Source organism: Myotis nattereri (assembly GCF_964212035.1).
Source record: "Myotis nattereri genome assembly, chromosome: X".
NCBI lineage: Eukaryota > Metazoa > Chordata > Mammalia > Chiroptera > Vespertilionidae > Myotis > Myotis nattereri.
This window is the reverse complement of record NC_138078.1, coordinates 75,452,338-75,469,305: the sequence shown is the minus strand read 5'-3', so window position 1 is coordinate 75,469,305 and position 16,968 is coordinate 75,452,338.

Sequence of the window (16,968 nt, the reverse complement as noted above, 5' to 3'; positions counted from 1 at the left end):
GGTAAAATTCTTAAAATACGCAATTAGAGTTTCCAGAAACGATTGGAATCTTGGATGATACACTTGATAAAAAAGTAAATAGAGTCTTACTACATTTCCTGCCCTTTTTAATCACAGACATTACCTGTGGGAAGCCGTGAAATGACCAGAAAACTGATAATATTTACAACTCCGGGGACTTTCGGAAGCGTTTTCACTGGAATTTGCGTTCAAATATTAGGAATTCTTGTTTATACGGCTTAAAATTTCTGTAGAAAGCCTCTAAGTGAGGACTATACTGCTTATGTTTTCAAGTGAAGCCTAATTCCTCTGGAGTGTTTTGTATGACTCACTTAAAATCCTTCTGTTTCCAGTACATACTTGTAAGAAAACTTATTGTGGTAAAACTCTTAAAATACGCAATTAGAGTTTCCAGAAAAGATTGGAAACTTGCTAGATACACTTGATATAAAAGTAAATCGAGTCTTACTACATTTCCTGCCAATTTTCATCACAGACATTACCTGTGGGAAGCCGTGAAAGGACCAGAAAACTTATAATATTTACAACTCCGGGGACTTTAGGGAGCGTTTTCACTGGAATTTGCTTTAAAACATTAGGAATTCTTGTTTATAGAGCTTAAAATTTGTGTAGAAAGCCTGTAAGTGAGGACTATACTGCTTATGTTTACAATTGAGGGGGAATTATTCTGGCGTCTTTGGTATGACTCAGGTGAAATCCCTATGGTCCCAGTACATACTTGTAAGAACACTAATTGTGGTAAAACATTAAAATACGCAATTAGAGTTTCCAGAAATGATTAAAAACTTGGAAGATACACTTGAAATAAAAGTAAATGGATTCTTACTACATTTCCTGCCGTTTTTAATCAAAGACATTACCAGTGGAAAGCCGTGAAATGACCAGAAAACTGATAATATTTACAACTCCGGGCACTTTAGGGAGCGTTTTCACTTGAATTTGCTTTCAAATATTAGGAATTCTTGTTTATACAGCTTAAAATTGGTGAAGAAAGCCTGTAAGTGAGGACTATTCTGCTTATGTTTACAATTGATACCGAATTATTCTGGCCTCTTTTGTATGACTCAGGTGAAATCATTTCGGTTCTAGTACAGACTTGTAAGAACACTCTCTAATTGTGGTAATACTCTTAAAATACGCAATTAGAGTTTCCAGAAAGGATTAAAAACTTGGAAGATACACTTGAAATAAAAGTAAATAGATTCTTACTACATTTCCTGCCGTTTGTAATCACAGACATTACCAGTGGAAAGCCGTGAAATGACCAGAAAACTGATAATATTTACAACTCCGGGGACTTTAGGGAGCGTTTTCACTGGAATTTGCGTTCAAATATTAGGAATTCTTGTTTATACGGCTTAAAATTTCTGTAGAAAGCCTCTAAGTGAGGACTATACTGCTTATGTTTTCAAGTGAAGCCTAATTTCTCTGGGGTGTTTTTTATGACTCACTTAAAATCCTTCTGTTTCCAGTACATACTTTTAAGAAAACTCACTTAGTGTGGTAAAACTCTTAAAATACGCAATTAGAGTTTCCAGAAACGATTGGAAACTTGGAAGATACACTTGATATAAAAGTAAATAGAGTCTTACTACATTTCCTGCCGTTTTTAATCACAGACATTACCAGTGGGAAGCCGTGAAATGATCAGAAAACTGATAATATTTACAACTCCGGGGACTTTAGGGAGCGTTTTCACTGGAATTTGCTTTAAAACATTAGGAATTCTTGTTTATAGAGCTTAAAATTTGTGTAGAAAGCCTGTAAGTGAGGACTATACTGCTTATGTTTACAATTGAGGGGGAATTATTCTGGCGTCTTTGGTATGACTCAGGTGAAATCCCTATGGTCCCAGTACATACTTGTAAGAACACTAATTGTGGTAAAACATTAAAATACGCAATTAGAGTTTCCAGAAATGATTCAAAACTTGGAAGATACACTTGAAATAAAAGTAAATGGATTCTTACTACATTTCCTGCCGTTTTTAATCAAAGACATTACCAGTGGAAAGCCGTGAAATGACCAGAAAACTGATAATATTTACAACTCCGGGCACTTAAGGGAGCGTTTTCACTTGAATTTGCTTTCAAATATTAGGAATTCTTGTTTATACAGCTTAAAATTGGTGTAGAAATCCTGTAAGTGAGGACTATTCTGCTTATGTTTACAATTGATTCCGAATTATTCTGGCCTCTTTTGTATGACTCAGGTGAAATCCTTTCGGTTCTAGTACAGACTTGTAAGAACACTCTCTAATTGTGGTAATACTCTTAAAATACGAAATTAGAGTTTCCAGAAAGGATTAAAAACTTGGAAGATACACTTGAAATAAAAGTAAATAGATTCTTACTACATTTCCTGCCGTTTGTAATCACAGACATTACCAGTGGAAAGCCGTGAAATGACCAGAAAACTGATAATATTTACAACTCCGGGCACTTTAGGGAGCGTTTTCACTTGAATTTGCTTTCAAATATTAGGAATTCTTGATTATACAGGTCAAAATTTCTGTAGAAAGGCTGTAAGTGAGGACTATACTCCTTATGTTTACAATTGTGGCCGAATGATTCTGGCGTCTTTTGTATTACTTAGGTGAAATCCTTATGGTTCCAGTACATACTTGTAAGAACACTCACAAAATGTGGTAAAACTCTTAAAATACGCAATTAGAGTTTCCAGAAACTATTGGAAACTTGGAAGATACACTTGATATAAAAGTGAATAGATTCTTACTACATTTCCTGCCATTTTCAATCACAGACATTACCAGTGGGAAGCCGTGAAATGACCAGAAAACTGATAATATTTACAACTCCGGGGACTTTAGGGAGCGTTTTCACTGGAATTTGCGTTCAAATATTAGGAATTCTTGTTTATACGGCTTAAAATTTCTGTAGAAAGCCTCTAAGTGAGGACTATACTGCTTATGTTTTCAAGTGAAGCCTAATTTCTCTGGCGTGTTTTGTATGACTCACTTAAAATCCTTCTGTTTCCAGTACATACTTGTAAGAAAACTCACTTATTGTGGTAAAACTCTTAAAATACGCAATTAGAGTTTCCAGAAACGATTGGAAACTTGGAAGATACACTTGATATAAAAGTAAATAGAGTCTTACTACATTTCCTGCCGTTTTTAATCACAGACATTACCTGTGGGAAGCCGTGAAAGGACCAGAAAACTGATAATATTTACAACTCCGGGGACTTTAGGGAGCGTTTTCACTGGAATTTGCTTTAAAACATTAGGAATTCTTGTTTATACAGCTTAAAATTTGTGTAGAAAGCCTGTAAGTGAGGACTATACTGCTTATGTTTACAATTGAGGGGGAATTATTCTGGCGTCTTTGGTAGACTCAGGTAAAATCCGTATGGTCCCAGTACATAATTGTAATAACAATAATTGTGGTAAAACTTTAAAATACGCAATGAGAGTTTCCAGAAATGATTAAAAACTTGGAAGATACACTTGAAATAAAAGTAAATGGATTCTTACTACATTTCCTGCCGTTTTTAATCAAAGACATTACCAGTGGAAAGCCGTGAAATGACCAGAAAACTGATAATATTTACAACTCCGGGCACTTTAGGGAGCATTTTCACTTGAATTTGCTTTCAAATATTAGGAATTCTTATTTATACAGCTTAAATTGGTGTAGAAAGCCTGTAAGTGAGGACTATTCTGCTTATGTTTACAATTGAGGAAGAATTATTCTGGCCTCTTTTTTATGACTCAGGTGAAATCCTTTCGGTTCTAGTACAGACTTGTAAGAACACTCTCTAATTGTGGTAATACTCTTAAAATACGCAACTAGAGTTTCCCGAAAGGATTAAAAACTTGGAAGATACACTTGAAATAAAAGTAAATAGATTCTTACTAAATTTCCTGCCGTTTGTAATCACAGACATTTCCAGTGGAAAGCCGTGAAATGACCAGAAAACTGATAATATTTACAACTCCGGGCACTTTAGGGAGCGTTTTCACTTGAATTTGCTTTCAATTATCAGGAATTCTTGATTATAAAGGTCAAAATTTGTTTCGAAAGGCTGTAAGTGAGGACTATACTCCTTATGTTTACAATTGAGGCCGAATGATTCTGGCGTCTTTTGTATAACTTAGGTGAAATCCTTATGGTTCCAGTACATACTTGTAAAAACACTCACAAATTGTGGTAAAACTCTTAAAATACGCAATTAGAGTTCCCAGAAATGATTGGAAACTTGGAAGATACACTTGATATAAAAGTGAATAGGTTCTTACTGCATTTCCTGCCATTTTTAATCACAGACATTACCAGTGGGAAGCCGTGAAATGACCAGAAAACTGATAATATTTACAACTCCGGGCACTTTAGGGAGCATTTTCACATGAATTTGCTTTCAAATATTAGGAATTCTTGATTATACAGGTCAAAATTAGTGTAGAAAGGCTGTAAGTGAGGACTATACTCCTTATGTTTACAATTGAGGCCGAATGATTCTGGCGTCTTTTGTATGACTCAGGTGAAATCCTTATGGTTCCAGTACATACTTGTAAGAACACTCACAAATTGTGGTAAAATTCTTAAAATACGCAATTAGAGTTTCCAGAAACGATTGGAATCTTGGAAGATACACTTGATAAAAAAGGAAATAGAGTCTTACTACATTTCCTGCCCTTTTTAATCACAGACATTACCTGTGGGAAGCCGTGAAATGACCAGAAAACTGATAATATTTACAACTCCGGGGATTTTCGGGAGCGTTTTCACTGGAATTTGCGTTCAAATATTAGGAATTCTTGTTTATACGGCTTAAAATTTCTGTAGAAAGCCTCTAAGTGAGGACTATACTGCTTAGGTTTTCAAGTGAAGCCTAATTTCTCTGGGGTGTTTTTTATGACTCACTTAAAATCCTTCTGTTTCCAGTACATACTTGTAAGAAAACTCACTTAGTGTGGTAAAACTCTTAAAATACGCAATTAGAGTTTCCAGAAACGATTGGAAACTTGGAAGATACACTTGATATAAAAGTAAATAGAGTCTTACTACATTTCCTGCCGTTTTTACTCACAGACATTACCTGTGGGAAGCCGTGAAAGGACCAGAAAACTGATAATATTTACAACTCCGGAGACTTTAGGGAGCGTTTTCACTGGAATTTTCTTTAAAACATTAGGAATTCTTGTTTATACCGCTTAAAATTTGTGTAGAAAGCCTGTAAGTGAGGACTATACTGCTGATGTTTACAATTGAGGGGGAATTATTCTGGCGTCTTTGGTATGACTCAGGTGAAATCCATATGGTCCCAGTACATAATTGTAAGAACACTAATTGTGCTAAAACTTTAAAATACGCAATTAGAGTTTCCAGAAATGATTAAAAACTTGGAAGATACACTTGAAATAAAAGTAAATGGATTCTTATTACATTTCCTGCCGTTTTTAATCAAAGACATTACCAGTGGAAAGCCATGAAATGACCAGAAAACCGATAATATTTACAACTCCGGGCACTTTAGGGAGCGTTTTCACTTGAATTTGCTTTCAAATATTAGGAAGTCTTGATTATACAGGTCAAAATTTGTGTAGAAAGCCTGTAAGTGAGGACTATACTCCTTATGTTTACAATTGAGGCTGAATGATTCTGGCGTCTTTTGTATTACTCAGGTGAAATCCTTATGGTTCCAGTACATACTTGTAAGAACAGTCACAAATTGTGGTAAAACTCTTAAAATACGCAATTAGAGTTTCCAGAAATGATTGGAAACTTGGAAGATACACTTGATATAAAAGTGAATAGATTCTTACTACATTTCCTGCCATTTTTAATCACAGACATTACCAGTGGGAAGCCGTGAAATGACCAGAAAACTGATAATATTTACAACTCCGGAAACTTTAGGGAGCGTTTTCACTTGAATTTTCTTTCGAATATTAGGAATTCTTGTTTATACGGGTTAAAATTTCTGTAGAAAGCCTCTAAGTGAGGACTACACTGCTTATGTTTTCAAGTGAAGCCTAATTTCTCTGGCGTGTTTTGTATGACTCACTTAAAATCCTTCTGTTTCCAGTACATACTTGTATGAAAACTCACTTATTGTGGTAAAACTCTTAAAATACGCAATTAGAGTTTCCAGAAATGATTGGAAACTTGGAAGATACACTTGATATTAAAGTAAATAGAGTCTTACTACATTTCCTGCCGTTTTTAATCACAGACATTACCTGTGGGAAGCCGTGAAAGGACCAGAAAACTGATAATATTTATAACTCCGGGGACTTTAGGGAGCGTTTTCACTGGAATTTGCTTTAAAACATTAGGAATTCTTGTTTATACAGCTTAAAATTTGTGTAGAAAGCCTGTAAGTAAGGACTATACTGCTATGTTTACAATTGAGGGGGAATTATTCTGGCGTCTTTGGTATGACTCAGGTGAAATCCGTATGTTCCCAGTACATACTTGTAAGAACACTAATTGTGGTAAAACTTTAAAATACGCAATTAGAGTTTCCAGAAATGATTACAAACTTGGAAGATACACTTGAAATAAAAGTAAATGGATTCTTACTACATTTCCTGCCGTTTTTAATCAAAGACATTACCAGTGGAAAGCCGTGAAATGACTAGAAAACTGATAATATTTACAACTCCGGGCACTTTAGGGAGCGTTTTCACTTGAATTTGCTTTCAAATATTAGGAATTCTTGTTTATACAGCTTAAAATTCGTGTAGAAAGCCTGTAAGTGAGGACTATTCTGCTTATGTTTACAATTGAGGCCGAATTATTCTGGCCTCTTTTGTATGACTCAGGTGAAATCCTTTCGGTTCTAGTACAGACTTGTAAGAACACTCTCTAATTGTGGTAATACTCTTAAAATACGCAATTAGAGTTTCCAGAAAGGATTAAAAACTTGGAAGATACACTTGAAATAAAAGTAAATGGATTCTTACTACATTTCCTGCCGTTTTTAATCAAAGACATTACCAGTGGAAAGCCGTGAAATGACCAGAAAACCGATAATATTTACAACTCCGGGCACTTTACAGAGCGTTTTCACTTGAATTTGCTTTCAAATATTAGATATTCTTGATTATACAGGTCAAAATTTGTGTAGAAAGGCTGTAAGTGAGGACTATACTCCTTATGTTTACAATTGAGGCCGAATGATTCTGGCGTCTTTTGTATGACTCAGGTGAAATCCTTATGGTTCCAGTACATACTTGTAAGAACACTCAGAAATTGTGGTAAAATTCTTAAAATACGCAATTAGAGTTTCCAGAAACGATTGGAATCTTGGATGATACACTAGATAAAAAAGTAAATAGAGTCTTACTACATATCCTGCCCTTTTTAATCACAGACATTACCTGTGGGAAGCCGTGAAATGACCAGAAAACTGATAATATTTACAACTCCGGGGACTTTCGGAAGCGTTTTCACTGGAATTTGCGTTCAAATATTAGGAATTCTTGTTTATACGGCTTAAAATTTCTGTAGAAAGCCTCTAAGTGAGGACTATACTGCTTATGTTTTCAAGTGAAGCCTAATTCCTCTGGAGTGTTTTGTATGACTCACTTAAAATCCTTCTGTTTCCAGAACATACTTGTAAGAAAACTTATTGTGGTAAAACTCTTAAAATACGCAATTAGAGTTTACAGAAACGATTGGAAACTTGGAAGATACACTTGATATAAAAGTAAATAGAGTCTTACTACATTTCCTGCCATTTTTCATCACAGACATTACCTGTGGGAAGCCGTGAAAGGACCAGAAAACTGATAATATTTACAACTCCCGGCACTTTAGGGAGCGTTTTCACTGGAATTTGCTTTCAAATATTAGGAATTCTTGTTTATACAGCTTAAAATTGGTGAAGAAAGCCTGTAAGTGAGGACTATTCTGCTTATGTTTACAATTGATACCGAATTATTCTGGCCTCTTTTGTATGACTCAGGTGAAATCATTTCGGTTCTAGTACAGACTTGTAAGAACACTCTCTAATTGTGGTAATACTCTTAAAATACGCAATTAGAGTTTCCAGAAAGGATTAAAAACTTGGAAGATACACTTGAAATAAAAGTAAATAGATTCTTACTACATTTCCTGCCGTTTGTAATCACAGACATTACCAGTGGAAAGCCGTGAAATGACCAGAAAACTGATAATATTTAGAACTCCGGGGACTTTAGGGAGCGTTTTCACTGGAATTTGCGTTCAAATATTAGGAATTCTTGTTTATACGGCTTAAAATTTCTGTAGAAAGCCTCTAAGTGAGGACTATACTGCTTATGTTTTCAAGTGAAGCCTAATTTCTCTGGGGTGTTTTTTATGACTCACTTAAAATCCTTCTGTTTCCAGTACATACTTGTATGAAAACTCACTTATTGTGGTAAAACTCTTAAAATACGCAATTAGAGTTTCCAGAAACGATTGGAAACTTGGAAGATACACTTGATATTAAAGTAAATAGAGTCTTACTACATTCCCTGCCGTTTTTCATCACAGACATTACCTGTGGGAAGCCGTGAAAGGACCAGAAAACTGATAATATTTATAACTCCGGGGACTTTAGGGAGCGTTTTCACTGGAATTTGCTTTAAAACATTAGGAATTCTTGTTTATACAGCTTAAAATTTGTGTAGAAAGCCTGTAAGTAAGGACTATACTGCTATGTTTACAATTGAGGGGGAATTATTCTGGCGTCTTTGGTATGACTCAGGTGAAATCCGTATGTTCCCAGTACATACTTGTAAGAACACTAATTGTGGTAAAACTTTAAAATACGCAATTAGAGTTTCCAGAAATGATTACAAACTTGGAAGATACACTTGAAATAAAAGTAAATGGATTCTTACTACATTTCCTGCCGTTTTTAATCAAAGACATTACCAGTGGAAAGCCGTGAAATGACTAAAAAACTGATAATATTTACAACTCCGGGCACTTTAGGGAGCGTTTTCACTTGAATTTGCTTTCAAATATTAGGAATTCTTGTTTATACAGCTTAAAATTCGTGTAGAAAGCCTGTAAGTGAGGACTATTCTGCTTATGTTTACAATTGAGGCCGAATTATTCTGGCCTCTTTTGTATGACTCAGGTGAAATCCTTTCGGTTCTAGTACAGACTTGTAAGAACACTCTCTAATTGTGGTAATACTCTTAAAATACGCAATTAGAGTTTCCAGAAAGGATTAAAAACTTGGAAGATACACTTGAAATAAAAGTAAATGGATTCTTACTACATTTCCTGCCGTTTTTAATCAAAGACATTACCAGTGGAAAGCCGTGAAATGACCAGAAAACCGATAATATTTACAACTCCGGGCACTTTACAGAGCGTTTTCACTTGAATTTGCTTTCAAATATTAGATATTCTTGATTATACAGGTCAAAATTTGTGTAGAAAGGCTGTAAGTGAGGACTATACTCCTTATGTTTACAATTGAGGCCGAATGATTCTGGCGTCTTTTGTATGACTCAGGTGAAATCCTTATGGTTCCAGTACATACTTGTAAGAACACTCAGAAATTGTGGTAAAATTCTTAAAATACGCAATTAGAGTTTCCAGAAACGATTGGAATCTTGGATGATACACTAGATAAAAAAGTAAATAGAGTCTTACTACATATCCTGCCCTTTTTAATCACAGACATTACCTGTGGGAAGCCGTGAAATGACCAGAAAACTGATAATATTTACAACTCCGGGGACTTTCGGAAGCGTTTTCACTGGAATTTGCGTTCAAATATTAGGAATTCTTGTTTATACGGCTTAAAATTTCTGTAGAAAGCCTCTAAGTGAGGACTATACTGCTTATGTTTTCAAGTGAAGCCTAATTCCTCTGGAGTGTTTTGTATGACTCACTTAAAATCCTTCTGTTTCCAGAACATACTTGTAAGAAAACTTATTGTGGTAAAACTCTTAAAATACGCAATTAGAGTTTCCAGAAACGATTGGAAACTTGGAAGATACACTTGATATAAAAGTAAATAGAGTCTTACTACATTTCCTGCCATTTTTCATCACAGACATTACCTGTGGGAAGCCGTGAAAGGACCAGAAAACTGATAATATTTACAACTCCCGGCACTTTAGGGAGCGTTTTCACTAGAATTTGCTTTAAAACATTAGGAATTCTTGTTTATAGAGCTTAAAATTTGTGTAGAAAGCCTGTAAGTGAGGACTATACTGCTTATGTTTACAATTGAGGGGGAATTATTCTGGCGTCTTTGGTATGACTCAGGTGAAATCCCTATGGTCCCAGTACATACTTGTAAGAACACTAATTGTGGTAAAACATTAAAATACGCAATTAGAGTTTCCAGAAATGATTAAAAACTTGGAAGATACACTTGAAATAAAAGTAAATGGATTCTTACTACATTTCCTGCCGTTTTTAATCAAAGACATTACCAGTGGAAAGCCGTGAAATGACCAGAAAACTGATAATATTTACAACTCCGGGCACTTTAGGGAGCGTTTTCACTTGAATTTGCTTTCAAATATTAGGAATTCTTGTTTATACAGCTTAAAATTGGTGAAGAAAGCCTGTAAGTGAGGACTATTCTGCTTATGTTTACAATTGATACCGAATTATTCTGGCCTCTTTTGTATGACTCAGGTGAAATCATTTCGGTTCTAGTACAGACTTGTAAGAACACTCTCTAATTGTGGTAATACTCTTAAAATACGCAATTAGAGTTTCCAGAAAGGATTAAAAACTTGGAAGATACACTTGAAATAAAAGTAAATAGATTCTTACTACATTTCCTGCCGTTTGTAATCACAGACATTACCAGTGGAAAGCCGTGAAATGACCAGAAAACTGATAATATTTAGAACTCCGGGGACTTTAGGGAGCGTTTTCACTGGAATTTGCGTTCAAATATTAGGAATTCTTGTTTATACGGCTTAAAATTTCTGTAGAAAGCCTCTAAGTGAGGACTATACTGCTTATGTTTTCAAGTGAAGCCTAATTTCTCTGGGGTGTTTTTTATGACTCACTTAAAATCCTTCTGTTTCCAGTACATACTTTTAAGAAAACTCACTTAGTGTGGTAAAACTCTTAAAATACGCAATTAGAGTTTCCAGAAACGATTGGAAACTTGGAAGATACACTTGATATAAAAGTAAATAGAGTCTTACTACATTTCCTGCCGTTTTTAATCACAGACATTACCTGTGGGAAGCCGTTAAAGGACCAGAAAACTGATAATATTTACAACTCCGGGGACTTTAGGGAGCGTTTTCACTGGAATTTGCTTTAAAACATTAGGAATTCTTGTTTATACAGCTTAAAATTTGTGTAGAAAGCCTGTAAGTGAGGACTATACTGCTTATGTTTACAATTGAGGGGGAATTATTCTGGCGTCTTTGGTATGACTCAGGTGAAATCCATATGGTCCCAGTACATAATTGTAAGAACACTAATTGTGGTAAAACTTTAAAATACACAGAGTTTCCAGAAAGGATTAAAAACTTGGAAGATACACTTGAAATAAAAGTAAATGGATTCTTACTACATTTCCTGCCGTTTTTAATCAAAGACATTACCAGTGGAAAGCCGTGAAATGACCAGAAAACTGATAATATTTACAACTCCGGGCACTTTAGGGAGCGTTTTCACTTGAATTTGCTTTCAAATATTAGGAATTCTTGTTTATACAGCTTAAAATTGGTGTAGAAAGGCTGTAAGTGAGGACTATTCTGCTTATGTTTACAATTGATTCCGAATTATTCTGGCCTCTTTTGTATGACTCAGGTGAAATCCTTTCGGTTCTAGTACAGACTTGTAAGAACACTCTCTAATTGTGGTAATACTCTTAAAATACGCAATTAGAGTTTCCAGAAACGATTGGAAACTTGGAAGATACACTTGATATAAAAGTGAATAGATTCTTACTACATTTCCTGCCATTTTCAATCACAGACATTACCAGTGGGAAGCCGTGAAATGACCAGAAAACTGATAATATTTACAACTCCGGGGACTTTAGGGAGCGTTTTCACTGGAATTTGCGTTCAAATATTTGGAATTCTTGTTTATACGGCTTAAAATTTCTGTAGAATGCCTCTGAGGACTATACTGCTTATGTTTTCAAGTGAAGCCTAATTTCTCTGGCGTGTTTTGTATGACTCACTTAAAATCCTTCTGTTTCCAGTACATACTTGTAAGAAAACTCACTTATTGTGGTAAAACTCTTAAAATACGCAATTAGAGTTTCCAGAAACGATTGGAAACTTGGAAGATACACTTGATATAAAAGTTAATAGAGCCTTACTACATTTCCTGCCGTTTTTAATCACAGACATTACCTGTGGGAAGCCGTGAAAGGACCAGAAAACTGATAATATTTACAACTCCGGGGACTTTAGGGAGCGTTTTCAGTGGAATTTGCTTTAAAACATTAGGAATTCTTGTTTATACCGCTTAAAATTTGTGTAGAAGCCTGGAAGTGAGGACTATACTGCTTATGTTTACAATTGAGGGGGAATTATTCTGGCGTCTTTGGTATGACTCAGGTGAAATCCTTTCGGTTCTAGTACAGACTTGTAAGAACACTCTCTAATTGTGGTAATACTCTTAAAATACGCAATTAGAGTTTCCAGAAATGATTAAAAACTTGGAAGATACACTTGAAATAAAAGTAAATGGATTCTTACTACATTTCCTGCCGTTTTTAATCAAAGACATTACCAGTGGAAAGCCGTGAAATGACCAGAAAACCGATAATATTTACAACTCCGGGCACTTTAGGGAGCGTTTTCACTTGAATTTGCTTTCAAATATTAGGAAGTCTTGATTATACAGGTCAAAATTTGTGTAGAAAGGCTGTAAGTGAGGACTATCCTCCTTATGTTTACAATTGAGGCCGAATGATTCTGGCGTCTTTTGTATTACTCAGGTGAAATCCTTATGGTTCCAGTACATACTTGTAAGAACACTCACAAATTGTGGTAAAACTCTTAAAATACGCAATTAGAGTTTCCAGAAACGATTGGAAACTTGGAAGATACACTTGATATAAAAGTGAATGGATTCTTACTACATTTCCTGCCATTTTGAATCACAGACATTACCAGTGGGAAGCCGTGAAATGACCAGAAAACTGATATTATTTACAACTCCGGGGACTTTAGGGAGCGTTTTCACTGGAATTTGCGTTCAAATATTAGGAATTCTTTTTTATACGGCTTAAAATTTCTGTAGAAAGCCTCTAAGTGAGGACTATACTGCTTATGTTTTCAAGTGAAGCCTAATTTCTCTGGGGTGTTTTTTATGACTCACTTAAAATCCTTCTGTTTCCAGTACATACTTGTAAGAAAACTCACTTAGTGTGGTAAAACTCTTAAAATACGCAATTAGAGTTTCCAGAAACGATTGGAAACTTGGAAGATACACTTGATATAAAAGTAAATAGAGTCTTACTACATTTCCTGCCGTTTTTAATCACAGACATTACCTGTGGGAAGCCGTGAAAGGACCAGAAAACTGATAATATTTACAACTCCGTGGACTTTAGGGAGCGTTTTCACTGGAATTTGCTTTAAAACATTAGGAATTCTTGTTTATACAGCTTAAAATTTGTGTAGAAAGCCTGTAAGTGAGGACTATACTGCTTATGTTTACAATTGAGGGGGAATTATTCTGGCGTCTTTGGTATGACTCAGGTGAAATCCATATGGTCCCAGTACATAATTGTAAGAACACTAATTGTGGTAAAACTTTAAAATACACAGAGTTTCCAGAAATGATTAAAAACTTGGAAGATACACTTGAAATAAAAGTAAATGGATTCTTACTACATTTTCTGCCGTTTTTAATCAAAGACATTACCAGTGGAAAGCCGTGAAATGACCAGAAAACTGATAATATTTACAACTCCGGGCACTTTAGGGAGCGATTTCACTTGAATTTGCTTTCAAATATTAGGAATTCTTGTTTATACAGCTTAAAATTGGTGTAGAAAGCCTGTAAGTGAGGACTATTCTGCTTATGTTTACAATTGATTCCGAATTATTCTGGCCTCTTTTGTATGACTCAGGTGAAATCCTTTCGGTTCTAGTACAGACTTGTAAGAACACTCTCTAATTGTGGTAATACTCTTAAAATACGCAATTAGAGTTTCCAGAAAGGATTAAAAACTTGGAAGATACACTTGAAATAAAAGTAAATAGATTCTTACTACATTTCCTGCCGTTTGTAATCACAGACATTACCAGTGGAAAGCCGTGAAATGACCAGAAAACTGATAATATTTACAACTCCGGGCACTTTAGGGAGCGTTTTCACTTGAATTTGCTTTCAAATATTAGGAATTCTTGATTATACAGGTCAAAATTTCTGTAGAAAGGCTGTAAGTGAGGACTATACTCCTTATGTTTACAATTGAGGCCGAATGATTCTGGCGTCTTTTGTATTACTTAGGTGAAATCCTTATGGTTCCAGTACATACTTGTAAGAACACTCACAAAATGTGGTAAAACTCTTAAAATACGCAATTAGAGTTTCCAGAAACGATTGGAAACTTGGAAGATACACTTGATATAAAAGTGAATAGATTCTTACTACATTTCCTGCCATTTTCAATCACAGACATTACCAGTGGGAAGCCGTGAAATGACCAGAAAACTGATAATATTTACAACTCCGGGGACTTTAGGGAGCGTTTTCACTGGAATTTGCGTTCAAATATTTGGAATTCTTGTTTATACGGCTTAAAATTTCTGTAGAATGCCTCTGAGGACTATACTGCTTATGTTTTCAAGTGAAGCCTAATTTCTCTGGCGTGTTTTGTATGACTCACTTAAAATCCTTCTGTTTCCAGTACATACTTGTAAGAAAACTCACTTATTGTGGTAAAACTCTTAAAATACGCAATTAGAGTTTCCAGAAACGATTGGAAACTTGGAAGATACACTTGATATAAAAGTTAATAGAGCCTTACTACATTTCCTGCCGTTTTTAATCACAGACATTACCTGTGGGAAGCCGTGAAAGGACCAGAAAACTGATAATATTTACAACTCCGGGGACTTTAGGGAGCGTTTTCAGTGGAATTTGCTTTAAAACATTAGGAATTCTTGTTTATACCGCTTAAAATTTGTGTAGAAGCCTGGAAGTGAGGACTATACTGCTTATGTTTACAATTGAGGGGGAATTATTCTGGCGTCTTTGGTATGACTCAGGTGAAATCCTTTCGGTTCTAGTACAGACTTGTAAGAACACTCTCTAATTGTGGTAATACTCTTAAAATACGCAATTAGAGTTTCCAGAAAGGATTAAAAACTTGGAAGATACACTTGAAATAAAAGTGAATAGATTCTTACTACATTTCCTGCCATTTTTAATCACAGACATTACCAGTGGGAAGCCGTGAAATGACCAGAAAACTGATAATATTTACAACTCCGGGGACTTTAGGGAACGTTTTCAGTGGAATTTGCTTTAAAACATTAGGAATTCTTGTTTATACCGCTTAAAATTTGTGTAGAAGCCTGGAAGTGAGGACTATACTGCTTATGTTAATAATTGAGGGGGAATTATTCTGGCGTCTTTGGTATGACTCAGGTGAAATCCGTATGGTCCCAGTACATACTTGTAAGAACACTAATTGTGGTAAAACTTTAAAATACGCAATTAGAGTTTCCAGAAATGATTAAAAACTTGGAAGATACACTTGAAATAAAAGTAAATGGATTCTTACTACATTTCCTGCCGTTTTTAATCAAAGACATTACCAGTGGAAAGCCGTGAAATGACCAGAAAACTGATAATATTTACAACTCCGGGCACTTTAGGGAGCGTTTTCACTTGAATTTGCTTTCAAGTATTAGGAATGCTTGTTTATACAGCTTAAAATTGGTGTAGAAAGCCTGTAAGTGAGGACTATTCTGCTTATGTTTACAATTGAGGACGAATTATTTTGGCCTCTTTTGTATGACTCAGGTGAAATCCTTTCGGTTCTAGTACAGACTTGTAAGAACTCTCTCTAATTGTGGTAATACTCTTAAAATACGCAATTAGAGTTTCCAGAAAGGATTAAAAACTTGGAAGATACACTTGAAATAAAAGTAAATAGATTCTTACTACATTTCCTGCCGTTTTTAATCACAGACATTACCTGTGGGAAGCCGTGAAAGGACCAGAAAACTGATAAGATTTACAACTCCGGGGACTTTAGGGAGCGTTTTCACTGGAATTTGCTTTAAAACATTAGGAATTCTTGTTTATAGAGCTTTAAATTTGTGTAGAAAGCCTGTAAATGAGGACTATACTGCTTATGTTTACAATTGAGAGGGAATTATTCTGGCGTCTTTGGTATGACTCAGGGGAAATCCGTATGGTCCCAGTACATATTTGTAAGAACACTAATTGTGGTAAAACTTTAAAATACGCAATTAGAGTTTCCAGAAATGATTAAAAACTTGGAAGATACACTTGAAATAAAAGTAAATGGATTCTTACTACATTTCCTGCCGTTTTTAATCAAAGACATTACCAGTGGAAAGCCGTGAAATGACCAGAAAACCGATAATATTTACAACTCCGGGCACTTTAGGGAGCGTTTTCACTTGAATTTGCTTTCAAATATTAGGAAGTCTTGATTATACAGGTCAAAATTTGTGTAGAAAGCCTGTAAGTGAGGACTATACTCCTTATGTTTACAATTGAGGCTGAATGATTCTGGCGTCTTTTGTATTACTCAGGTGAAATCCTTATGGTTCCAGTACATACTTGTAAGAACAGTCACAAATTGTGGTAAAACTCTTAAAATACGCAATTAGAGTTTCCAGAAATGATTGGAAACTTGGAAGATACACTTGATATAAAAGTGAATAGATTCTTACTACATTTCCTGCCATTTTTAATCACAGACATTAGCAGTGGGAAGCCGTGAAATGACCAGAAAACTGATAATATTTACAACTCCGGGGACTTTAGGGAGCGTTTTCACTTGAATTTT